General features: G+C 46.9%; 1 long non-coding RNA gene across 1 annotated transcript in view; it reads right to left on the bottom strand.

The window, feature by feature from the left end:
• LOC119470072 overlaps nucleotides 1-7,952 on the bottom strand; it is a 48,733-nt gene extending 40,781 nt beyond the window's left edge. The window contains exons 1-2 of the long non-coding RNA XR_005198950.1: nucleotides 7,863-7,952; nucleotides 3,501-3,893 (exon numbers count right to left, since the gene is read on the bottom strand). This is a non-coding gene — a long non-coding RNA (uncharacterized LOC119470072). The remainder of the gene's footprint in view (nucleotides 1-3,500; nucleotides 3,894-7,862) is intronic.
• Nucleotides 7,953-10,244: the final 2,292 nt, after the last annotated feature.

Below are 10,244 nucleotides of genomic sequence, written 5' to 3'. Positions count from 1 at the left end.
AGCGAAGCTCCGTCTCAAAAAAAAAAAGAAAATAGTTACATTTCTTCCATATCAGTTAATAAATATTCCCTACCTAATCTCTCAACCACCAACACTCTACAATACAAGAACACATGGGCCGGGCGCGGTGGCTCAAGCCTGTAATCCCAGCACTTTGGGAGGCCGAGGCGGGTAGATCACGAGGTCAAGAGATCGAGACCATCCTGGTCAACATGGTGAAACCCCGTCTCTACTAAAAATACAAAAAAAAAAAGAACACATGAATTAATGTCAGGTCCAGCAGAGACCTCCAGGACATGCTCTGTTTCTACAGCCTAGAGTATTCTGATTGATCAATATGAATATCACTTGTTAAATATTTTTTAAATTACCACTGGTCAAAGGGGATTGACTAAGCCAATTATGACATATCAAAACATAGTTACTAAAAATAACTATATGAATTGTATGTTTATAAAATCATGCCTATAAAATAATGTTAAATGGAAAAGAACAGATCACAATCAACTGATATGCATTCATTGTAATAACAAACACTAAATGCCTATGTGCACATTGACAAAGATGAGAATTGAAATTATACTGCCAAAAACTTGGTGGTGTTTTTTTTCTGTTCCTATATTATTTTAGTGCATAGGAAAAAAACAACTGTAATTTTTCCAAGTAGAATGTATTCAGAAACTTCTCTTCCTTGAATTGGGAATCTCAGAGCAAAGCCCTAATCTTGAATATAATGCACTAGAAAAAATGTTTAGCTGCCTATAGGCAATAGGTCCTAAATGCGCATTTAAATTTCTGTTTTTAAAGGCTAAAAATTTGCAACGTGAAAACAAAATCAGTGTGCTCTAGATTCGATCACACTCATGTAGGCTAATATTTATTCAACTGTAAATAACTTTGCTTAATCAGCTCCTATTCCCCAAACCAACAGGGAAATAAATCTTGTTTTTGCCAAATCAGCTCCCAGATGTTTGTGATGCAAAAGCTATACAATGCGTATAGCAGACATTGCTAGCTTCTTACACGTATCTATTCTTCCCTTATCTATTAACAGGGCCTTATTTTCTTTTTTAGCTTCCAAGGTGACCAGTAATACTTGCCTTCCCAGGCTCCCTTGCAGTTAGCAATGGCCACGCGACCGTCTCTGGTCAATGAGATGTGGGTAGAATTGTGTCTGGGTTTTCCAGAAAAGCAACTGGTTTTTTTGCTGCAGAGACCATTCAGTAGGCACACATCTTTTGCTTTTGGCCATTCCCCCGCATCTAACCTGGAATGTAAGCATGATACCCAAAGGTGCAGCAGCCACCCGTGAGACGAAGAAAGCCACTCACCCTAAAGGGCAGAGCAGAAAACCAGAAAGAGCTGCTAGGTGTGGAACACCTTCCTATGGACTTCTTGTCTGGGGAGAGATACTAAATCTCTAACTTATTTTAGCCACTGTAATGAGATTTCTGTAACTTGCTGCCAGACATAACACTGGCAGATAAAAGAGGAGAGATGGGTCCTGAGAGGCAAGAAGAAGGTAGGGAGGGTATGCATAGAGAGGCCAGGTCAATCTATTTAATAAAGAACTAGAAGCAAGGGAAAAATCAGCTCTGGACTGTGGTTAAAGGAGTAGCTTGGGTGCTGGCACAAGAGACCATCTTGAGGAGCTGAGGAGTAGAGGCAAGGGCCTTTGAAAAGTGTAAACTGGGCCGGGCACGGTGGCTCAAGCCTGTAATCCCAGCACTTTGGGAGGCCGAGGCGGGTGGATCACGAGGTCAAGAGATCGAGACCATCCTGGTCAACATGGTGAAACCCCGTCTCTACTAAAAATACAAAAAATTAGCTGGGCATGGTGGTACGTGCCTGTAATCCCAGCTACTCAGGAGGCTGAGGCAGGAGAATTGCCTGAACCCAGGAGGCGGAGGTTGCGGTGAGCCGAGATCGCGCCATTGCACTCCAGCCTGGGTAACAAGAGCGAAACTCCGTTTCAAAAAAAAAAAAAAAAGAAAAGAAAAGTGTAAACTGTGGCTGGTGAATCTTATCCCCTCCAAGTTCAACAGAGTCATGCAGCAAATAGAGTTCCTCCTCAAGTACTTCTGACAGCTGAATTTTGTTTTGTTTTTGTCTATGGAGAACTCTGTGGAGACTGAGCCATGTGGAGCCCATGGGTTATAGAAGAACTAATTTGGGAAAGTGATAGATGACAAGGACAATGGTCGCTGTAGTGAAAAGGGAAGAAACAAGGAGGCAGGGGATGTGAGTTCAAGTCCTCGTTCTTTCGCAATCTGCTGTGAAGATTAAGCAAGCACTTTGTCACGTCTTACTTCAGGTGATCTTTCGTGAAAGAAGGGGGACAGACCAAATGTGCCATAAGAGCCCTGTCAGCTCTATGACTATCGTATTCTAAAAGCGACTGTAAGGGAAGGACATCTGGACTCCTAGAAGGATACCCCTTCCTCAGGTAGCTTTTCTTCTTATCTTTGATGGCAATATATGGGGTGCACAAGGGTGGGGTTTGCATGGAAAAAGAGGTCCAATTCAATAACCATCTGCTAATCACCTGCTCTGAGCTAAGCACTCAGATGAATGTGACCAAAGGATTCCATCTGGGCTCCTTGGCAAGCCCCAGAGGCCCCCAACATAAGGCCCTGTCTGACTCCTTGGCCTTACACCCCCTGGTTCTCACACACACCCTTACTTCTGGTGTCCCTCAGCCTCCTGGGATGCTCAGTACCTCCCCAGGCCTAGTCCAGATACCCCTTCTTGCCTGATATGCCCACGATCTTTTTGACCTTTTGATCTGGGAAACTCCTACTCATCCTTCAGTGCCCAGAGATGGAGGGGTGGTGGGAAAGCAGCCCGGGAGCTTTCAGCTGGTAGCTGGCCTAATCTCTATCTGCTAGACTGTGTTGTTCCCATGATGAACACAAAAAGTTTTATAGTAGCAGTTGAGAACTTCAGTAAGACAAAAACTAGGCCACTCCATAATGAGACCTGAACAGAGGTAAAAACAAAGACCCTGAGCAATCACAAGAGTGACCAAACCTCCCCTCCCTAGGCTAACATGAGTTGCTTTGATACCTCTCACCCCAGTATGAGTATACTAGAGCTAGTATAAGACACTCACTCACCAAACTGCCCCACTTTCTGACAGCACCAATCCAGAACAGAGCCCAACTTCACTGTATTCTTCCCCAGCCTGCAAACTCCCTCTTATCCAGACATCACGGTTCTCTGTGGCGTTCACTCTCCTTCGGCGTAGCCAGTTATGAACCCAATCTAAACTACAGGTGTTTCCCTGGTGCCTTTGGCAGGTGGTCATTGACGATCTTGTCCACTCTGATCTTCAATCCAGCAGAGCGAAGCTTCTCTCATGTATTCCTGTGTCGCCCATGCACACGTCCAGCTTCCTCGAAGCCCTCTGGGCACGACACTCTTTTGTAACACTTCTCCCTCCTTATTGCACCTCCTCGTCATCATGACTCTCTACCTCTCACCTGTGACTGTTTACTCACCAGTGACAGGGTCCACGTCTTCACGTTTCCTTATCACTTCCTTCCAGCACTAGCCCAGGGCCTGCACAGAGTAGGTCCCCAGGATGTCTTTGTCAAATAAATGCCCCAAGACTCCACACCACAAAGCGGCATGGGCGGACGCTGAGAATCTCAATTCCAAGCACCAATTGGTTCATAACTCTCTTTCCTTCACAGCTCACGTGGAACTGCAGGATGAGCATATTAGAAAGCTGCTCTTCATCAGTACTTCATGCGGCTTCTCATTCCTGCCTTGTGTGCTGTTCTTAAATTTGCAAAGTTGTCATCACTGTTGATTATCCAGTGAGCCCATCTCTGTGACTCCAACATCCCCTGACGGTGCCAGGCCTGTTTATTGAAAGCAGAGGACTGCAACTGCAGGCACATAACAGAACATGAGTTAATGAGTTGATAACACCAAGATCTTTCACGAGAGGGAAGAAAGGAAGCATCCCAGGGTTTAAATACCTCCATAAAACATCCACAAACAGGACTCTGTGAGGCTGTCGGGAGCCTATGGTTTCTGTTTAACATGCACAATTAGCACTTTTAGGAAGCAGCCTTTTGGGGATAAGTATGTCCCGAAGTGTACCCTTTCATTCCTTTTTCATTTTAAACACACTTCCTCGCCCTGGTCCATGCACCAACAGCGCACCATCCCTGGCTGCCGTCCCATCCCATCTTCAAAGGTGCTATGGAAAAAACTGCAGCTGCTTTCATCAAGGAAAATGTGATTTTTCTCAGTTTTACCGAATGTGAAGCAAATATTTTTTTTTAAGAGGTCAAAAATAACAGAAGTTTTTTGTTTTGTTTTTTTTCTCCAAAATGGTTCCCTGGGATGACAAGGGCAGTCCAGATCCCATTCACTGAAGCTTCAGATGAAAACTTCACGTCCACTCCTGTGTCCTCCCTCACTCTGCAGCCCCCACTCTTGGTACCTCACTCTCGTCAGCAAAGAATTTAGGGTCATGGAAAAATATACAGGAACAAGGCACCCAGCTGGCTCTGAAAAAAGAAAAGAAACAGCTCTCCTTTTTCATAGTTGAGAGGAGCTTTAAATATAACAAAATGACCTTTTTTTTTCCAAAAAAAAATTAATTCTACCCGCCACAGGAAGGGTTGTAAACCACATGCCACCTCTACGGTTTAAGAAACATGTAACCTGGAGAATCACCTCAATTTTGTCACCTATAAAGCAAGGTTCCATTACCTGACCCCAGCATCAAAAGGGTGTTATAAGAAATATTCGTACAATATGTTTAAAGTGCCTGTGGTTTCGCAAAGAAAAAAATGGAGCATGAGGCAAGACTACAAAATGAAATGTGGGCATGTTCATAAATAAATGAAGCACGTTCTGAGACCACAAGCAGAAATCGATCTTGCTGCTTAGAATTCCAGCACAGCCAGAACTGACCCAGGCCGAGGAAGCACCAGGGCCTTCTGGGAGGACAGCCAGGAGTCCTGCAGAGTTGGATCAGGCACACACCTCGTTCTTGAAGTTGCAACTACAATGGTGGTCACAGCAAGGATGGCCTCCAAGGAGTCAGAGAGAAGCGCTGGTCCTCCACCTTATCACCACTCACTGCCAGAGCCCGCCACCACCACACCGCTGCCCCCACGGCTCCATTACCACCACCACCAAGTACTCCATTCTCATGCTCCAGCCTACACTACCACCAGCTACCTCCTCACTCTACCAACCCCTCATTACCATTCCATCACCAACACCACCATCCACCACTTCACCACCATCACAGCCACCCCAACTACCAACACCAATTACCCCCATACCAACCATGCAGCACACCAGTCACACCATTCCACCAACACCACCATCACCAGCAACAACCACACCAACACCATCTGACCATCGCTCCGTCACCATCACAGACAACAGCCAATCCCCCATCACCCCACCAATAATGACGACCCACCACCACTGGTCCACACCATTCCAGCACCATTACCCCGGAAACAACCACACTGCCCAGACAGCACCACACCATCACTCCACCACAATGGCACCATCACAGTCCCACTACCACTGACCCACTACCTCCACCATCGTCCCACCACTATACCACCCAGGTCCATCCACCCCCATCCCATCCTTAACCACCACCCTACCATGTAGAGGAAACAGGGTCCGGAGGCATGAGACCACTGGTCTAGACTGTCTAGAAGATTCACACAACCCTTTAAACTTGTCATCAGAGAATATTAGCAAGTTGTCTAGGACAGTAACAATAATACTAATAGCTCATAATTTTGAGTAATTGCTATGTGCTGGGGACCATTCTAAGTGCTTTTCATGCATTAACGCCTAATAACTTGATGCAGAAAGTACCATTATGGTCCCCATTCTAAAGATGGGAAACTAAAAACAGAGACACTAAAGAATTTGCCACAGGGAGGGGAGCACTACACACTGGGGGAGAAGACTTTCTGCATGGATGTATGTTTTAACACTTATGATACATTATCGGAAAGGGTGGAGTGAGCCCAGACCAGGAGGTAATTTACAATACATATAAACAAAGATCCAGCATCATAATGTACAAAATAATTCCTACAAATCAACTAGAAAAAGACAAATAACCAAAGGAAAAAATAGCAGGCAAAGGACATAAAAAGGAAACTGGAATGACTCATAAACATATGTTCAACCTCTAATATTCAAATAAATATAAACTAAGACAAAAAAAAAAAAATTTGCTTGAAGTCTTGCAGCCGTAAGTCATGCCTGGGACTCAGCCCAGGCCATCCAGCTCCAGAGCCCAAGCTCTGCACCAGCTTGTCACACTGTCATCTCACAAAGTAAGTCTTGGCACTTTAATGAAGAGCAGTTATTAAGTTCACCAGGTTATTGGTAGCACCAGTGCCACAGTGAGGCAGGATACACCAGCGGCCCACGCTCTTGGCTGCTAATATATGCCTCTCCCATGCACACCACATGCTTAAGGAACAAAGGTGTGATCCTCAGTAACAATTGCCAGGCATGCTGCTAACTGTGTACACGACCTGTTTCCTTACTTCTCACCACAATCTCCTAAAGGAGGTGTAAGAATTCCCATTTTAAGGCCGGGCGTGGTGGCTCACACCTGTAATCACAGCACTTTGGGAGGCTGAGGCGGGCAGATCATCTGAGGTTAGGAGTTCAAGACCAGCCTGGCCAACATGGTGAAACCCTGTCTCTACGAAAAATATAAAAATTAGCTGGATGTGGTAGTGTGCACCGGTAATCCCAGATACCCAGGAGGCTGAGGCAGGAGAATCGCTGGAAACCGGGAAGGAGAGGTTGCAGTGAGCTGAGATTGCACTACTGCACTCCAGCCTGGGCAACAGAACAAGACTCCATATCAAAAAAAAAAAAATTCCCATTTTATGTATAAGGAAACTGAGGCTCACAGATGGTCAACAACTTGCTGAGCACACAGTAGATGCACCTGAGAGGATCCTTTTCAGAGGGGTCGCATTTACCCAACACGTGCCAAGCGTCCTGTGAGCTCTAGGGATCCACAGCACTTGTGGCTGGTTCCCTCCTGTGGCCCCAGCATTCAGGACCGAGCCTGCAAAGCCCTGCTTTCAACAGTGAGTTGTTGAATGAATCAATCAATGTTGCTCATAACTAACATCGGGGAATAAAATAAAAATAAATAAATAAACAGGCAACAATCCTTAAAGGCCAGAGAGGCAGAAAGTGTAACAAATGTTAATTTTGGAGGCACAGGTAGGTTTGAACTCAGAACTAGGTTCTGCGGCCACGACTGCGCCCACGTGGACATCTGCTATATTTCCTCCAGCCTGACCTACTTCAGGGCCAGTGAGGGACTGCAGAGCTGCTCCGCCGTAGGATGCTGACTTGTGAAAGTGGCTGCTGCCCTTTGCAATTAGACACTCTAAGACCTCAATTCTGTGCACTTAAATATGTACAGAGGCCTAAGTGCTGATGTGGTCAAACGACAAGGAATTGTTCCCATTAAAATCAGCCCTAGGGGCAACCACTGCATAACTAAGTGGAAGTCCTGGCCAAGTTCTGCGGTTTTATTATAGGATCACAGCCTCTCTCCACCTCCAAATCTCTCATTTCCCTCCCTTCCTCCCTCCCCAACCCTGCCTCTGTCCCCTTCCCACACATACACACAAACAACACATTCTTCTAACAGCCACTGTATTCGTGGAAAACCATCAGCTGTGTTTCCAACCTGAAGGAGGGTCTGTTCCTACGAGAATAAAAAAACAGGTATCCTCTCTGCTCTACGAGGGTTCGGGGGCCAGGGGAAAGACAGCGAACAAGCTAGGACACTAAACTTCGTATTCTCATCTAGTGCCCTGGAGACTCACTTTTTCATATCACGTCTTCCTGGTTTCATGAGTCAGGGATGCTTCAGCTCTTGGCGGAAGATCCGCTTCAGAGCCTCGTCACAGCGCCCCAATTACACTGCTAACAGTAAAGAAGAAAACCTGAACCTATTTTAGAACAAGTTAAGAGGGAATAGGAAAAATCTCAGCTGTGATCTTTTTAAACATAAGTTGTGAAATAGTTCCCTCCTGTGGCTAAGCTGGGAATTGCCACTTTATCGTTCCAGTTCTCCAGTGTCTAGAAGTTAATCAACTTTTTAGTGTCAGAAAAAACCTATGGACTTCTTCTGAAACTCATAATTACAAAGAAAACTAACTGTATTTCAATTAATTTATCTAATTATTAAACAAGTGGTGGATATGCAGATAGATGTGTTTTTTTAACACAGTAAATAACAAGACCTGGTAGCAGGTCTAATTACCATAAATTCATGGTACGCTCATTTATGAGCATAAAGGACATTTTGGGAAATCAGTGGCAGCTGTAACAATATGTGAATAGCTGAGATTTCTAGAAATGACAAAGTCTCAGGTTCTGGTAATACTATAAATGTTGGTTTGTTGCTGTTTATAACTGAAGGAAATTCTAAATTGCAGAAGTTAAGCTCTAATCTCCCATTCTAGTTCACTGAGCTTTTGAAGGCTTGTCATCCCCAAAATGCTGGGATTACAGGTGTGAGCCGCCACGCCCAGCCCTCTAGTTTACTGACGCTTGAATTCTGCTCCTGGACCCCTTGATGAAACCCAGCTGTTCTAATCTATTCATTGAACAGCCTCTCTACGTCAGGCAAAGTTACCAATTTTGTAGTATTTGGGAAAAATTCTCCAAAGGGCATGAGAACTAGGAAATCTGAATTAAATCGTCAACCCGAAGCACAGTATACAGATGAAAAAAATCCAGAACAGTCAGGAGCACCGGCTTCTGTCCTGTCCTGGCTGAACATCCCCCTGTTGAAGTGAATTTCAGCAAAATAAAGTGTAGAGAGGATGGGGGAAGAGGAGGCCCAGTAAACCCAGCAAAGTCTCCACAAGCGTGGGGTGGGAGTGGCAGGGGCAGGTTTGCCTGGACAAGGAATAATTAAAACAGCCAACAGTGTCTGAGCCCCTACCAGGGCCCGTGTGTTTGGCTTTCTACCACTCTCAAGAAGGGATCATTACCCTCATTTCAACAGTGAGGAAATGGAGCCTTCGATGGAAAAGTCTCGCCCAGAGTCATACACCTTCTTGGTGGTGAGGCCAGCGCTGCCTTAATGCAAATGACTCCCTCCCAGAAGACCCGATGGGTCCCCACGGCTAGAAGAGAAAAGCCAGTCCGCAGAGAGGCTCCCTTTTGTATCCGTGCCTCTGGGAGAGGCAGCGAAGAGCAAGACTGAAGGTCAGCTGAGGGCCCCACAGCCACAGCACCCATGACCCACAAAGGACCCCCTGGCTGGAGCACCCAGACCCCTCTCTGGAGGCCTCTGATCTACCAAGGAATTCGCACCAACCCCGAAGGCACTCCTCCTCCCTGCTGAGCTACCTAACCCTCATCCAACCACATCTCTCCCTTGCTTACAGCTTCTGGGGCTTTCACACTTCACCGAGGTCTCCTGCCTGCTGCCGCTTCTCACTCTGAACCCCCAATGCGTGGCTCTTTGTCTGAAACGCTCCGCTGCCCAGCAGCACGAGCACCGCCTTCCCCACGCAACACGAACGCACGCACGGAGGGGCAGCGCGCGTCGGGGGGAGGAGCACCAGTGCTGCAGCGCGTGTCCGGGGGAGGAGCACCAGTGCTGCAGCGCCTTGCTGGGGGAGGAGCACCAGTGCTGCAGCGCGTGTCCGGGGGAGGAGCACCAGTGCTGCAGCGCGCGTCCGGGGGAGGAGCACCAATGCTGTCCCACCAGCTACTCTCCGGGCCCACCCTGGATTCTCGTTCCCCAGCCTGCCCCAAAGCCCTCCTCAGCCATTGACACCAACTGCAAGATTTCCTTACGGCTGAACACTGTGAAATGTCCCCTGTCTCCCCACACATCCCAGTGGACTCCTCAGGACCAACCCCCAAGGCAGCGTATGCCTGGCTAACTTCACTGCGCTCCCCCACCAGCAGGGCCCCCCCACCAAGGGCAGAGGGTAGACCCTCACTCTTGGGACCCAGGATCAAAAGCCCATTTCCCAGGAGTTTGGGAGAGTCCTTCAGGATAATTAGCTTTGGTGACATTGCCTGGGTGCAAGCCACCAAAATCAGCCTTCTCTGACTAGTTTCTGTCACCCACTGTAAAGTACCCAGCCGTTACAGCATCTGAGGGTCTGTCAGGTAGAGCTGACAATGGGGCATGTCCCTCAGATTTGTCCACACTGGTTCTGAAGGCACAGCCCTGGCTTGTG

Source organism: Cebus imitator, unplaced genomic scaffold, assembly GCF_001604975.1.
Source record: "Cebus imitator isolate Cc_AM_T3 unplaced genomic scaffold, Cebus_imitator-1.0 Scaffold21, whole genome shotgun sequence".
In the NCBI taxonomy this organism is placed as follows: Eukaryota; Metazoa; Chordata; class Mammalia; order Primates; family Cebidae; genus Cebus; species Cebus imitator.
Note: the sequence above shows the minus strand (reverse complement) of the source record. Positions and strands in the feature narration are given on the sequence as shown.